Here is a 14,289-nt window from a genome sequence, read left to right on the forward strand (position 1 = left end):
ACTCATATTCCTTAATATTTTTCAAATGAGCTTTTGTTGTAGATTAATGTTCACCTTTCTTCCATGCCTCTCCATTTGGCAAGGAGATAAAATGTTTTCTGACTGATGCTATTTCTAATCTATCTCAGCCTCTTGACTGTGGAGATTGTTTTATTACAGCTAAACTTTTCTTAAAATGGTAACAGTCATTTCCCATTTGAGAGGGTCACAGCTTGTTTAAATAGCTTGGGTTGAGGTGTCTGAAATTTCATGCAAAATCCTCTTTATCCTTTCTCCCAGTTTGTAACCAATTTTTATTTTGTTGTATCAAGTTGACCCAACACTGAAGTGAATCCCACTTTAGGAACAGATTACAAAATAAGAGAAGCATAAATTTAAAGTAGTAAGTAGTCTTGAAAATCATCTACTTCAACTTCCTCATTTTAGAGGTGAGACAGCTGAGGTCCAGCATAGTTAAGTGATTTTTTTTTTTTTATTTAAAGACATGCATTCAAGGAATCCACTGATCACCTCCTGAAAGAGATCCAAAAAGAGAAACTGCTAGAAACACTGTGGCCAAATTCCAGAGTTCCCTGGTCAAGGAGAAAATATTGCAAGCAGCTGGAAAGAAACAATTCAAGTATTGTGGAAATACAATCAGGATAACACAAGACCTAGTAGCTTCTACATTAAGGGATCGAAGGGCGTGGAATATTATATTCCAGAAGTCAAAGGAACTAGGACTAAAACCAAAAATCACCTACCCAGCAAAACTAAGTATAATACTTCAGGGGAAAAAATGGTCTTTCAATGAAATTGGGGACTTTCAAGCATTCTTGATGAAAAGACCAGAGCTGAAAAGAAAATTTGACTTTCTAACACAAGAATGAAGAAAACCATGAAAAGGTAAACAGCAAAGAGAAGTCATAAGGGACTTACTAAAGTTGAACTGTTTACATTCCTACATGGAAAGACAATATTTGTAACTCTTGAAACTTTTCAGTATCTGGGTATTGGGTGGGATTACACGCACACACACATAGAGACAGAGTGCACAGAGTGAATTGAAGAGGATGGGATCATATCTTAAAAAAATGAAATCCAGCAGTGAGAGAGAAATATATTGGGAGGAGAAAGGGAGAAATGGAATGGGGCAAATTATCTCTCATAAAAGAGGCAAGCAAAAGACTTATTAGTAGAGGGATAAAGAGGGGAGGTGAGAGAAAAACATGAAATTTACTCTCATCACATTCCACTAAAGGAAGGAATAAAATGCACACTCATTTTGGTATGAAAACCTATCTTACAATACAGGAAAGTGGGGGAGAAGGGGATAAGCAGGGTGGGGGGGATGATGGAAGGGAGGGCATGGGGAGGACGGAGCAATTTGAGGTCGACACTCATGGGGAGGGACAGGATCAAAAGAGAGAATAGAAATAATGGGGGACATGATAGGATGGAGGGAAATATAGTTACTCTTATACAACACGACTATTATGGAAGTCATTTGCAGAACTACACAGATTTGGCCTATGTTGAATTGCTTGCCTTCCAAAGGGAAGGGGTGGGGAGGGAGGGAGGTAAAGAAGTTGGAACTCAAAGTTTTAGGAACAACTGTCGAGTACTGTTCTTGCCACTAGGAGATAAGAAATACAGGTAAAGGGGTATAGAAAGTTATCTGGTCCTACAGGACAAAAGAGAAGATGGAGACAAGGGCAGAGAGGGATGATAGAAGAGAGAGCAGATTGGTGATAAGGGCAATTAGAATGCTTGGTGTTTTGGGGTGGGGGTAGGGGACAAAAGGGGAGAAAAAATTTGGAACCCAAAATTTTGTTAAAATGAATGTTAAAAGTTAAATTAAAAAAAAAGAAACAAAATACAGAAATACCTCTTAAGCATTGCCAAAGACTCACAGTGATTCCATCAGAGTCTAAAAGAAGCCAAGAAATAGAATATATATTTTTAATTTTAATTTTTATTTTTGAAACATGCTCAATTAATTTCCCCTCCATACTCAGTAAATGAATTTCTCTCTTTTATCCAAGTAGTCTAAATCTTTCCATATTACATAATCTGTACTTGCCTCTCCTTTTGAGAGTGGACAATAGACATGTCCACCTGGACCCCAAAAGTTGGCTACCATGTATTTCCCCAAAGAATATAGCACTGTCACTATTTAATAAGGATAGCCAGGCATTAGTGAAAAAGTAACTGTGATATATAATATAAACCAAATATATTATATACTGACATATATATATAATATATATGCCAATTTAATATAACTGTGGTATGTAATATAATATACATAGTATACAAAATATACTATGAAGAGAGAAAAAAATAAAAAATAGATTATACATTTAGAGCTGAAAAGAAACTGAAAATTCGTAGAGTCCAATATTTTCATTTTTATAAACTAGAAAGCTCAGTTTAGGGGGCAGAGGAGAGGGAAGTGTGTGGTTAAGTGACTTATCTACAGTCACACAAGTGCTAAGTGTCAGAGGAAGGATTACTGTTTAGGTCTTTCTCTCAGAAATCATAATCTATCCACTGTATCACACTACCTTTTTACTTTTGAGGTCTTCTATTCCAACCAGATAATTTTACATGTGGTGGTGGGGGGGGTGATTTGGCCAAGAACACATAGGTAATAAATAGTAGGACATGACTTGAACCCAGATCCTCTCAGCTCACATCCAGAATGCTTTCCAATTTACTAGAATGAATGAAAAGTTCTTTGGGCTACATAATACCAAAAAAAAGTTTCATTATGTTTTAGTTGACATCTGAAAAAAACACATATTCATTTTTTAATGTAGTCCTTCTTATTCACAGAGTGATCCTTTTGCAACAAAGAGCAAAAAAGAAAGAGAATAAATCAAATCAGCAAAAGTGTCCCAAACCAGCCAATTCTGGCTGTATATGCAGTGTTTCATATTGTCCATCATCTTTGCAAAGAAAGATGATTGAGTCATATTTTTTATCTGATTCAACTAGTCTTTTTGTTGTTTTTCCATATAATCAAATTTTAACTCAAATTCTATACCCTTTCCCTTCAAAAATCAAAATAAAGTTAAAGACTTTGTTGACATCCATTCCACGCCCTTTTGAGCTTTTATATAAGACTCTAGTTCCTCATTCACCCCCTACCCCAGTCATAAAGGACTGTTTTCAAAAATTACATTTTCTCTCCTGCCAAAATATGTTCCTTCATTTCCTTCCAATGAGGCAAAAGGGAGGATCATTTACATAGAGGTACAGGTTGAACTTTGTTAAAGATGAAATCACCCCATTTGTTAAAATAATCTTAGGAAATTATTAAATGTCTATGTCTCTGAAACAAATTTGAAACAGTGGCCAGAAAATCTCCAGAGATAATGCCTCCTAACCTCGTCTCTCACCACACACACACACACACACACACACACATGCACACTACTAAAATCTGACTTTATTAACAATTTTTTGACTGCTAGATTAGCTTGATGGTCTGATTTTAGTTGCAGAATGAAAGAATGAGTGACTCAGGAATTAAATTAGGGACTGATTCAATTTAACCTTTACCCTTTCTGAAATAAATTAATTGAAGACATTCTCTTATTGACTACATAGAATGGGATTATCTGGAAAGATGAAATCATAGGACTAAAACAGGTCATCTAGTCCATCCTGATTTCCTGTTTATTACAATTAAACTCTCCTATAAAGAGATCTATATACAATTTAAAGTGGCTTAAGAGGTTCTCACCTCAGCTTGCAGTGTTTTACAGTTTTGCTTTTTTAACTAGAAAGTTCATTCTTGGAATTTGCCAGTGAAATAGATGTGATGATATTGACCCAGTTTTCCAAATCCACCCCTCTTGACAGTGCCACCAATGCCACCTCAGTCCACTTGGATCCCTTTCTCAAGCATAGCTATGTTCTGCAAGTTAACATTCTGTTCCTAAATCAAGTTCATCCACACATGAAGTGTGAAGTTAAGAGTTTTGTCTGCGTTTGATAATTTGACCTAAAATAGGAGGGGGAGATGTGTGGGAAAGATGTACTTTTCCAAGTTTCCTTCAGGTAAAATATTCAAACTCTTTTACTTTTCATGTCTTGAAAATTAAGATACCTTTGGACAAGATATTGTTTGCCTTTTGGAGTGTCTTGGATTAATAATGGGCCCATGGGGCAGAAGATGAGGTGGTGTTTGAAACTCAATCAGGTGTGAAGGGACAGCAGGCCAAACCCATATACTCTCAGAAACTGGCTCTTCAGATTAAGTTCCTCTAGAAAACATCAGCCTTGGCCATCAGTTCGTGTTTAGGCAGCCATCTGGAATATAGCCCAAATGATGCCCCTAGAAACATGGAGGCTAGAAATAAATTCAACAGAGACTTGTTTTGAGCACTCTGATCCAGAGCTATTTTAACAAGTTGCTAGAGCAGGGTATGTGTTAAAAAAAAAAGTTCCTGGATGGAAAGTGAACTATTAACCTACAATGCAACTATGAATTCTGTTTATCTCATTTTTCAGAAGTCTAATAGGGAAAACAGCATGCATGGAAAATCATTTACACAACATCTGCTCCAGCCACTGCTATAATCCTCTGAGAAGCAACTGAAAGAATAATCATATGAAGACCTCATGTGAGAACAATGTGTTCTACTGGAAAACACCAGGAGTGGGTTAGGAACCATGAAGTGGCAGAGCAAATAGGAAAGTTGGAACGGGAAAACAAGAACAGCATTTTTCCCACTCTGGAAAGAAACACATAATCACTGACTCTTCAAGTTAAAGAGAAATCCAGGAATCATTTAGTTTTACCATACCTTGAAAAGAATTACCTCTACCTTTTACTAAACAAGTATTTATCCAACCTTTGTTTAAAGACCCCAGCTGAGGAAAATCCATGACCTCCTATGGCAGACAGTTCACTTTGGAAAACAAGGAAGACTTGCTTTTTTTTTCTTAAAATCTAAATTTCCACCCCTTATACCTAGCACTAAAAGTATCTAGCACTTTAATTGACAGAAAAAAACGATTACCTTTGTCCTCCAAGGTATTCCTAAATTGTGTTCCTTCCAATGATTGCCCTCCCTTCTGAGGCAAGTCACAACAAAACTATTCCTCTATTTCTTAGAAGTTCTTTAATATAACTATCATGTCCTCTACTCCAAACATTCTTTTCTCCAAGCAAGACATGCCTAGTCACATCAACCAAAAGATATTGTCTGCCCTCAAGCAGTTTATAATTTAAGGGGGGAGATAACACAGGAACATATACATATACATACACATATGTGTATATGAAGCAAGCTAAATGCAGAATAAATAGCATATAATTAAGAGAGGGAAGGCACCAGAACTAAGAGGGATTGGGGAAGCCTTGTTTTGGAAAGTGAAGTTTTAGTTGGGACTTAAAGGAAACTGTGGAAGTCAGTAGTTGGAGCAGAGGAGGAAGAGTGTTGAGGGCATGGGTGCGAATTGACTTACCCTTGAAAAGTTAATTTACCAGAGCGTTTATATCAGTTATAGGCAAGGTACTGGGCTATATAGAGAGGATATTAGTATATTAAACACAATAGCTTGAGCCTTCAAGAAAGCTAAAATTGCATAGGAAAAATGTGACAGGTACACCAAGTAAATAAGGTCTAAGTTAGGAAGTGGTAACTCTCAAGGACAGGTCATGACAAAGAATTCTAAAATAATGTGAGAAGGGAGAGAACACTTCAGGAAAGTCTTCTTGGAGGGGGTGGACCTTGGATCTGAAAAGAAATGATCACTTCTTGCAGGTGAGGATGAGAAAGGAGGAATCTCCAAGTATAAGAGTGAGAGTACACAAAGAGCTGAGAAAATAGGAAATGGACCAGTTTAATTAGAACAGAGAGTAGGTGAAAGGAAAAGAAATAAGCCTGGAAATGTTAATTCTAGCCAGATTATTAAGGGCCTTTAAAACCAGACTGAGGAGTATCCTGTATCAGTGTAATTACCCTAGCCTAACCCCAAGGAGCATATGATCAGTCAATTTGAGTATAGAAAATGGATTATATTCCATCCTGTCAGTCATACTGCATGTTTGTCTCCAACACAACCACTCCCACCCTAATTATGCAACACTTCCTAACTCTGCTTTTTTTCCCATCCTGTGCAAATTTCTAGTCTTCCAGATTCTAAGTTCTGAAACAACATTAGGTCCCCAGGACAGTTTTAACCTATTACCCTTAGCACTGACAAGAGATACTGTATAGGATGTATTGGGGAAATTTGCACACATCCCCTCCAGCCTAATATATCCTTCTGCTGCTTTCTTCATGGATGTTCTAGGTGCTTTCAAGGGATTGGCTCTAGTATTAGGGGTAGGGAAGGTGAGTCAGAGCCCCGACTTAGCCACTTTTTTTGTTTTCCATGAGACATAATGAGTCAGAGGGGATAAACAGGCAGAGATTCACTCAGATCTTCACCTCATATATATTTCCTCTCAAGCCTTTTCCTGTCAAATAGACACCTTCCTTCCAAACCTCCATATCACTGTGAGAGCATCCTTCTAATTATTCAGGTTCACAGCTTCTGGGTCATCACCCACTCATCATTCTCCTGTAACCCACACATATAATCACTTGCTAAAATTTGGATTTCCCACCTCCACAGCATCACCCACCTATTGCCTTCTCTCAATTCACATAGGCACCCCCAAAATTTAGACCCTCAATACTTCTGTCCTCACTGTTGAAATAGTTCCCCAATTATTATTCCTGCCTCAGATATCTCCCCATTTCAGTCTATCCCTCACACAGTTATCAAAATGAAGCACAGATTTGATATGCCACTTTTTAAAACAAACAAACAAAACAAAACAAGACCCCAATAGCTTTCTAATGACAGGGTAATTCCTCTCTTGTTTACCCTTTGTATTTTTGGAATGTTTGACAATACAATAGCTCCCAGTATAGCAGTACACAGAAATAATTTATAAATATTAACTAACTGGAGAGCTCAACAATTTATTTATTTGTTAATTTTTTTTATGGATAAGGATGTGTGATAAAAAAAAAAATAAAGACAGCTGCTATAAGCCATAGGGAATTATAGAAGGTGTCTGAATAAAGAATGATAAGGTCATTTTGATGAACAAAGAAAATTATTTTGGCAGAATATGAAGAATTGATTGGGAGAGACAATAGGCAAGGAGAGTGATCAAGAAGCAATTATCATAATTGAAGAAAACAGTAATGAAGAAGTGAATATGAGTGATAGGGTGATAGTAATATTAATGAGGAGAAATGAACAGATATGAGATGGTGTTCAGGGAAATTGACAGGTATTTGGTGACTAATTGGATGTAGGGCATGAGAGAGAGGAAAGAGTTAAAAATGTCATTGAAGCCTTGACCTTGAGTGACTTAGACAATGGTGATGCCATCTACAGAATGGGTGGTAAAAAGAAGGACTAGGTTTAGGAGTGAGAGGTGATAAGTTCAAGGTTAAACATGTTGAACTTGAGCTACCAAATCCAGATGAAGATGCTCAACAAGAAAATGCAGGAGAGAAATTGAGTCTAGATATACAGATTTGGGAGTGATCTCAATAAGAAGGATATGGAGTATACAGAGAGAAAAGAAAAGAAGGCTGAGGGAACAATCTTGGAGAAAGCCCATTGTCAGGAAGATGGAGGAGGAAGATAAAACAAGTATTATTATATGGACATTAATATGCATGTGCCTCATATGCAAGATAACTGTTGGCATTAGAAATATAACACTACTGTACCCTGGGTTATCCATATGATTCTATCCATTCATCTAAACAAGCTGTGTAGCATAATGGTAAAAGCATAAGAAGGATTTTAGAAAACCTGGATTTAAGTTCCATGGCTATCTCATCACAGGAAGGTCATGTCATCTCTCTGAGCTACAGATTTTTCTTCTGTTAGTAGAGCTATATTTACTCACCAATATTAATAGTTAAGAATTCACCCAAGAAAGGCACTCACACGGTAATCAGAAGAAGCAACAGAAGGACACTTTTAAGGTCTCTCTGAAGAACTTTAGAATTGATGGAGTGATGTGGGAAATGCTGGCAAAGCACCACCCAGCATGGTATGCCCTCATCAGAGAAGGCACTGTGCTCTATGAGCAAAGCTGAATTCAATGAAATAAGGGATTTCCAGACCTTCCTGACAAAAAGGCCCGAACTCAATAGAAAATTTGATCTTCAAACGCTGGTCTCAAGAGAGGTATAAAAAAGTAAACAGGGGAAAAGAAAAACTTGTGACTCAATTTGGGTAAACTGTTTCCCTCCCTATAAGGGAAGATGATACTTGTTAATCTTGAAAATTGTACATCTATTATGAAATATAAAAGGGATATACATAGATAGAGGGAATGGGTATAAAGTAAATGATGTGATGATAAAAATGTGATTCAAGCATGCAAAGGGATTGTAACAGATGTGAAAAGGAGGAAGCAGAAAATGGTAAATTACATCACAAGAAGAAGTACAAAATTATAGTAGAGGGAAAGAGAGGAAGGAGATGAGCATTGATTGAGAGGTACTCTGATCTGATTTGGTTCAAGGAGGGAACAATAAACTTAAGTATATAAATCTAACTAGCTCTATAGGTAGTAAGAGAGGAAGGGGGAAAAAGGGAAGGGGAAGCTAAAAGGGAGGGAAGAAGTAGTAAGGGTAAAGGGGAGTAAAAGGGAGGGGAGCTGAAAGAATGAAGAGAAGACTGTGGAAGTTGGTAGTGAAAAGTGAAAATTCTATTGAGGAGGGGAAGGGAAATGGGAGAACTAAAAGCACAAATGGTAGGAAAGAGGATGGAGGGAAAGACACAGATTGTAATCATTACTGTGAATGTGAATGGAATGAACTCTCCCATAAAATGGAGATGGATAACAGAATGGATTAAAAGCCATAATCCAACAATATGTTGCTTACAAGAAACACATTTGAAATGAGGTGATACACACAGGGTAAAGGTAAAAGGTTGGAGCAGAATACATTGTGCTTCAGCTGATGTAAGAAAAGCAGGGGTAGCGATCCTAGTCTCAGAAAAAGCAAAAGCAAAAACAGATCTGATCAAAAGAAATAAGGAAGGAAACTATATCCTGCTGAAAGGCACCACAGACAACAAACCAATATCATTACTAAACATGTATGCTCCAAGTGGTATAGCATCGAAATTCTTAGAGGAGAGGTTGGTGGAGTTGCAGGAAGAAATAGACAGCAAAACTATACTAGTGTGGAACCTCAACCTCCCCCTCTCTGAACTTGATAAGTCTAACCTGAAAATAAACAAGAAAGAAGTTAAGGAGGCAAATAAAACTATGGATAAGGTAGATATGATAGATCTCTGGAGAAAACTGAATGGGAATACAAAGAAATATGCCTTTTTCTCAGGGATACATGGCACATATACAAAAACTGACCACGTTCTAGGGCATAAAAATCTCACAGTCCAAAGCAGAAAGGTAGAGATAGTCAATGCATCCTTCTCAGATCATAATGCAATAACAATTATATGTAATAAAAGGCCATGGAAAGATAAACAAAAAATTAATTGGAAACTAAATAATCTAATCCTAAAGAAGGAGTGGGTTAAACTACAAACCATAGAAACAATCAACAACTTCACTCAAGATAATGACAATAATGTGACAACCTACCAAATCTTATTGGATACTGCAAAAGTTGTTCTTAGGGGAAATTTTATATCTTTGAAAGCCAACATGAATAAAATAGAGAAAGAGGAGATCAATGACTTGGGCATGCAGCTGAAAAAGTTAGAAAAAGAACAAATTGAAAATCCCCAAGCAAATACCAAATTAGAAATATTGAAAATCAAAGGACGGATTAATAAAATTGAAATGAAGAAAACTATTGAATTAATAAATAAAACTAATAGGTTTTATGAAAAAACTAAAAAAAAATTGATAAACCTTTGGCAAATTTGATTTTAAAAAAAAGAAAGAAGAAAACCAAATTACCAATATCAAAAATGAAAGCGGTGAAGTCACCTCCAATGAGGAGGAAATTGAAACAATTATTAGAAATTACTCCCTTTGTCCCAGCAATATCGCTACTAGGACCATATCCCCAAGAGATCATAAAAATGGGAAAGGGTCCCACATGTACAAAAATATTTATAGCAGCACTCTATGTAGTTGCCAAAAACTGGAAGTCAAGGGGATGTCCATCAATTGGGGAATGGCTGAATAAATTATGGTATATGAATGTAATGGAGTACTATTGTGCCATAAGAAATGATGAACAAGAAGACTTCAGAGAGGCCTGGAAGGACTTATATGACCTGATGCTGAGTGAAAGGAGCAGAACCAGGAGAACTTTGTGCACAGCTACGACCACAGTGTGTGAGAGTTTTTTCTGGTAGACTTGGATTTTTGTAATAACACAAAAACTTCTTATAAAAAAAAAAATCCCAAAGGTGGTTCTTAAGGCAAAATGCCTTCCACACTCAGAGAAAGAAATATGGAAATCACTCACAAAATGTAGCAGATCATGTTTGTGTATGTGTATGTGTTTGTGTATCATGTTCTGATTTGTTATACGATTTCTTTCATTTATTTTAGTCTGACTACATAGCATGACTATAGTGAAAATATACTCAATAGGAAAGTATATGTAGAATCTATACAGAATTGTATGCAGTTGTGGGGAGGGAGGGGGGTAGTAGGGGGTAGGTGAGGGGGGATAAAATTGCAATTGTATGGCAGTGATTGTTAAACATTAAAAAAATAAAAAATAAATAAAATAAAAAAATAAAATAAAATAAACTGCTCATAAAAAAAAAAGAAATTACTTTGCCCAAATTTATGCCCATAAATTCAACAATCTAAATGAGATGGATGAGCATTTTTAAAAATACAAATTGCCCAGATTAACAGAAGAGGAAGTTGAATACTTAAACAACCTCATCTCAGAAGAAGAAATTGAATAAGCCATCAATGAACTCCCTAAGAAAAAGTCTCCAGGGCCAGATGGATTTTCAAGTAAATTCTATCAAACCTTTAAAGAACAGTTAATTCCAATACTATATAGACTATTTTTGAAAATTGGGGAAGAAGGAGTCCTCCCAAATTCTTTTTATGATACAAATATGGTTCTGATACCTAAACCAGGAAGAGACAAAACAGAGAAAGAAAATTATAGACAAATTTCTCTAATGAATATAGATGAAAAAATTTTAAATAAGATTTTAGCAAAAAGAATACAGCAGCTTATAATGAGAATAATACGTTATGATCAGGTAGGATTCATACCAAGAATGCAGGGCTGGTTCAATATTATGAAAAAAATTAGTATTATTGATCATATCAACAACAAACCTAACAAAGTACATGATTATCCCAATAGATGCAGAAAAAGCTTTTGACAGAATACATCACCCATTCCTATCAAAAACATTGGAGAGCATAGGAATAAAGGGAAATGTCCATAAAATAATAAGCAATGTCTACCTAAAACCTTCAAAAAGCATTATATGCAATGGAGATAAGCTAGATGCAGTTCCAATAAGATCAGGGGTGAAACAAGCATGTCCATTGTCACCACTATTACTCAATATGGTACTAGAAATGTTGGCTGTAGCAATTAGAGAAGATAAAGAAAATGAAAGAATTAAAATAGGCAAAGAAGAAACTAAGTTAACACTTTTTGCACATGATATGGTGATATACTTAAAGAATCCCAGAGATTCAAGTAAAACACTACTTGAAATAATAAACAATTTTGGCAAAGTTTCAGGTTACAAAATAAACCCACACAAATCTTGTGCATGTCTATACATTACTAACAAAGCCCAAAAGCAAGAGATGGAAAGAGAAATCTCAATTAAAGCTAGGGTAGACTCTATAAAATATTTGGGAGTCTACCTGCAAAAACAAACCCAGGGACTATATGAACACAATTACAAGACACTTTCCACACAAATAAAGTCAGATCTAAGTAAGTGGAAAAACATCAGTTGCTCTGAGGTATAGGCCAATATAATAAAAGTGACAATTCTACCTAAATTAATTTACTTATTTATTGCCAAATCAATCAAACTATCAGATAATTATTTTCTAGAGCTGGAAAAAATAATATCAGAATTCACCTGGAAGAACAAAATGTCCAGAATATCAAGGGAACTAATAAAAGAAATGCTAGGCAAGGTTGTCTAGCACTACCAGATCTCAAATTGTATTATAAAGCAGCAATTATCAAAATCAGAAGGGTGGACAAGTGGAATATGCTAGGTACTCAAGACAAAGTAGGCAATGAGTATAGCAATTGGCTGTTTGAGAAACCCAAGAACCCCAGCTTCTGGGATAAGAACTGATTGTTTGACAAAAATTGCTGGGAAAACTGGATAACAGTGTGCTAGAAAGTAGCCATAGACCAATGCCTGACACCGTAAACAAGAATTAAGTACAAATCTAGGTATAAGGAGTGATACTATGGACAAATTGGGGGAGCAAGGAATAGTATATTTATCAGATTTATGGAGAGGGGAAGAATTTTTGACTAAAGAAGATATAGAAAGCATTATGAAGTGCAAGATGGATGATTTTGATTACATTAAACTGAAAAGATTTTGCACAACCAAACCCAATGCAACCAAGATTTGGAGGGATGCAGAAAGAATATTTGCAGCTAGTATCTGTGATAAAGGCCTCATTTTTAAAATATATACTGAACTATTTCAAATGTACAAAAATACAAGTCATTCTCCAATTGATAAATGGACAAAGGATATGAACAGGCAGTTTTCAGAGGAAGAAATTAAAGATATCTATAGTCATATGAAAAAAATGCTCTAAATCACTATTGATTAGAGAGATGCAAAGCAAAACCACTCTGAGGTATCACATCACACCTATCAGATTGGCAAACATGAAAAAACAGGGAGATGATAAATGTTGGAGAGGATGTGGGAGAGTTGAAACACTAATTCATTGTTGGTGAAGCTGTGAGCCGATCCCACCATTCTGGAGAGCAAGTTTGAACTATGCCCAAAGGGCTACAAAAATATGCATACCTTCTGACCCAGAAATATCACTTCTAGGACTGTATCCCCAAGACATAGTGAAAATGGGAAAGGGTCCCACATGTACAAAAATATTTATAGCAGTACTCTTTGTGGTGGCCAAAAACTGGAAATCAAGGAGATGCCCATCAATTGGGGAATGGCTAAATAAATTATGGTATATGAATGCAATGGAATACTATTTTGCTATAAGAAATGATGAACAGAAAGACTTCAGAGAGGCCTGGAAAGACTTATATGATCTGATGCTTAGCGACAGGAGTACAACCAGAAGAACTTTGTGCATAGTAATGACCACAGTGCACGAGAGTTTTTTCTGGTAGACTTGGAACTTCATTGCAATGCAAGGACTTAAAAAAATCCCCAATGGTCTCTTAAGGCACAATGCCTTCCACATACAGAGGAAGAACTATGGAATTCAATCACAGAATGTAACAGATCATTTTCTTTTGTATCACATTTTGGTTTGTTATATGATTTCTCCCATTCATTTTAATTCTTCTACACAGCATGACTATAGTGAAAATATATTTGATAGGAATGTATGTGTAGAACCTATATAAAATTGTATGCCTTCTGGGGAAGGAGGAGGAACGTGGGGGGAGGGAGGGGGAAAAATCTAAGTTATATGGTAGTGATTGTAGAACACTGAAAATAAAATTAATAAAAAAAGTTTTAAAAAATTAGAAAAAATTTTAAAAGGAGGTCTATTCACTGAATGGGCATCTCCTCACTCTAAGTGAGCACCTGAAAACACCTTATCCAAAAAAGGGTAAGGTCTCCCAATGCATCCTGATGAATATCTGGTCACTGGATCCAGATGGCTCAGGAGGAGAAAGTGAGGCTGGTGACCTGCACAGCCCTCACTCACTCAAAACAACATCAAGTGCAAGTCATGTCATCATTTCTCTGATGTCATGGTCTTCTTTAAAAATGGAGGACAAACACAGCAACAATAATTAGTGGAGTACACTGGTCATCTGCCTGCCATATCTCACTCATAGGTACCTTTTCTTTCTGTCATATAACTCTTTAATGACAATCTATACTCTTGTTCTTCTTTGGAGTTCCTCTTTGATTTTGGATGCAATATGATCACCCTTTAGTACTTAGTATTTAGTACTTTTCCATTGTCATATTTTGATTTTCATAGGAATAATAATGCTTGTAAGGGCCTAACTTCCATTGTTGTTGTATAGCTGTTATATGAATAATAGAAAGTTTGTGAAAGTGTCTTGTTGTCTTCCAATTCTACAGAAATGCCAGGTACTTTTT

Source organism: Notamacropus eugenii, chromosome 7 (assembly GCF_028372415.1).
Source record: "Notamacropus eugenii isolate mMacEug1 chromosome 7, mMacEug1.pri_v2, whole genome shotgun sequence".
Classification (NCBI taxonomy): Eukaryota; Metazoa; Chordata; class Mammalia; order Diprotodontia; family Macropodidae; genus Notamacropus; species Notamacropus eugenii.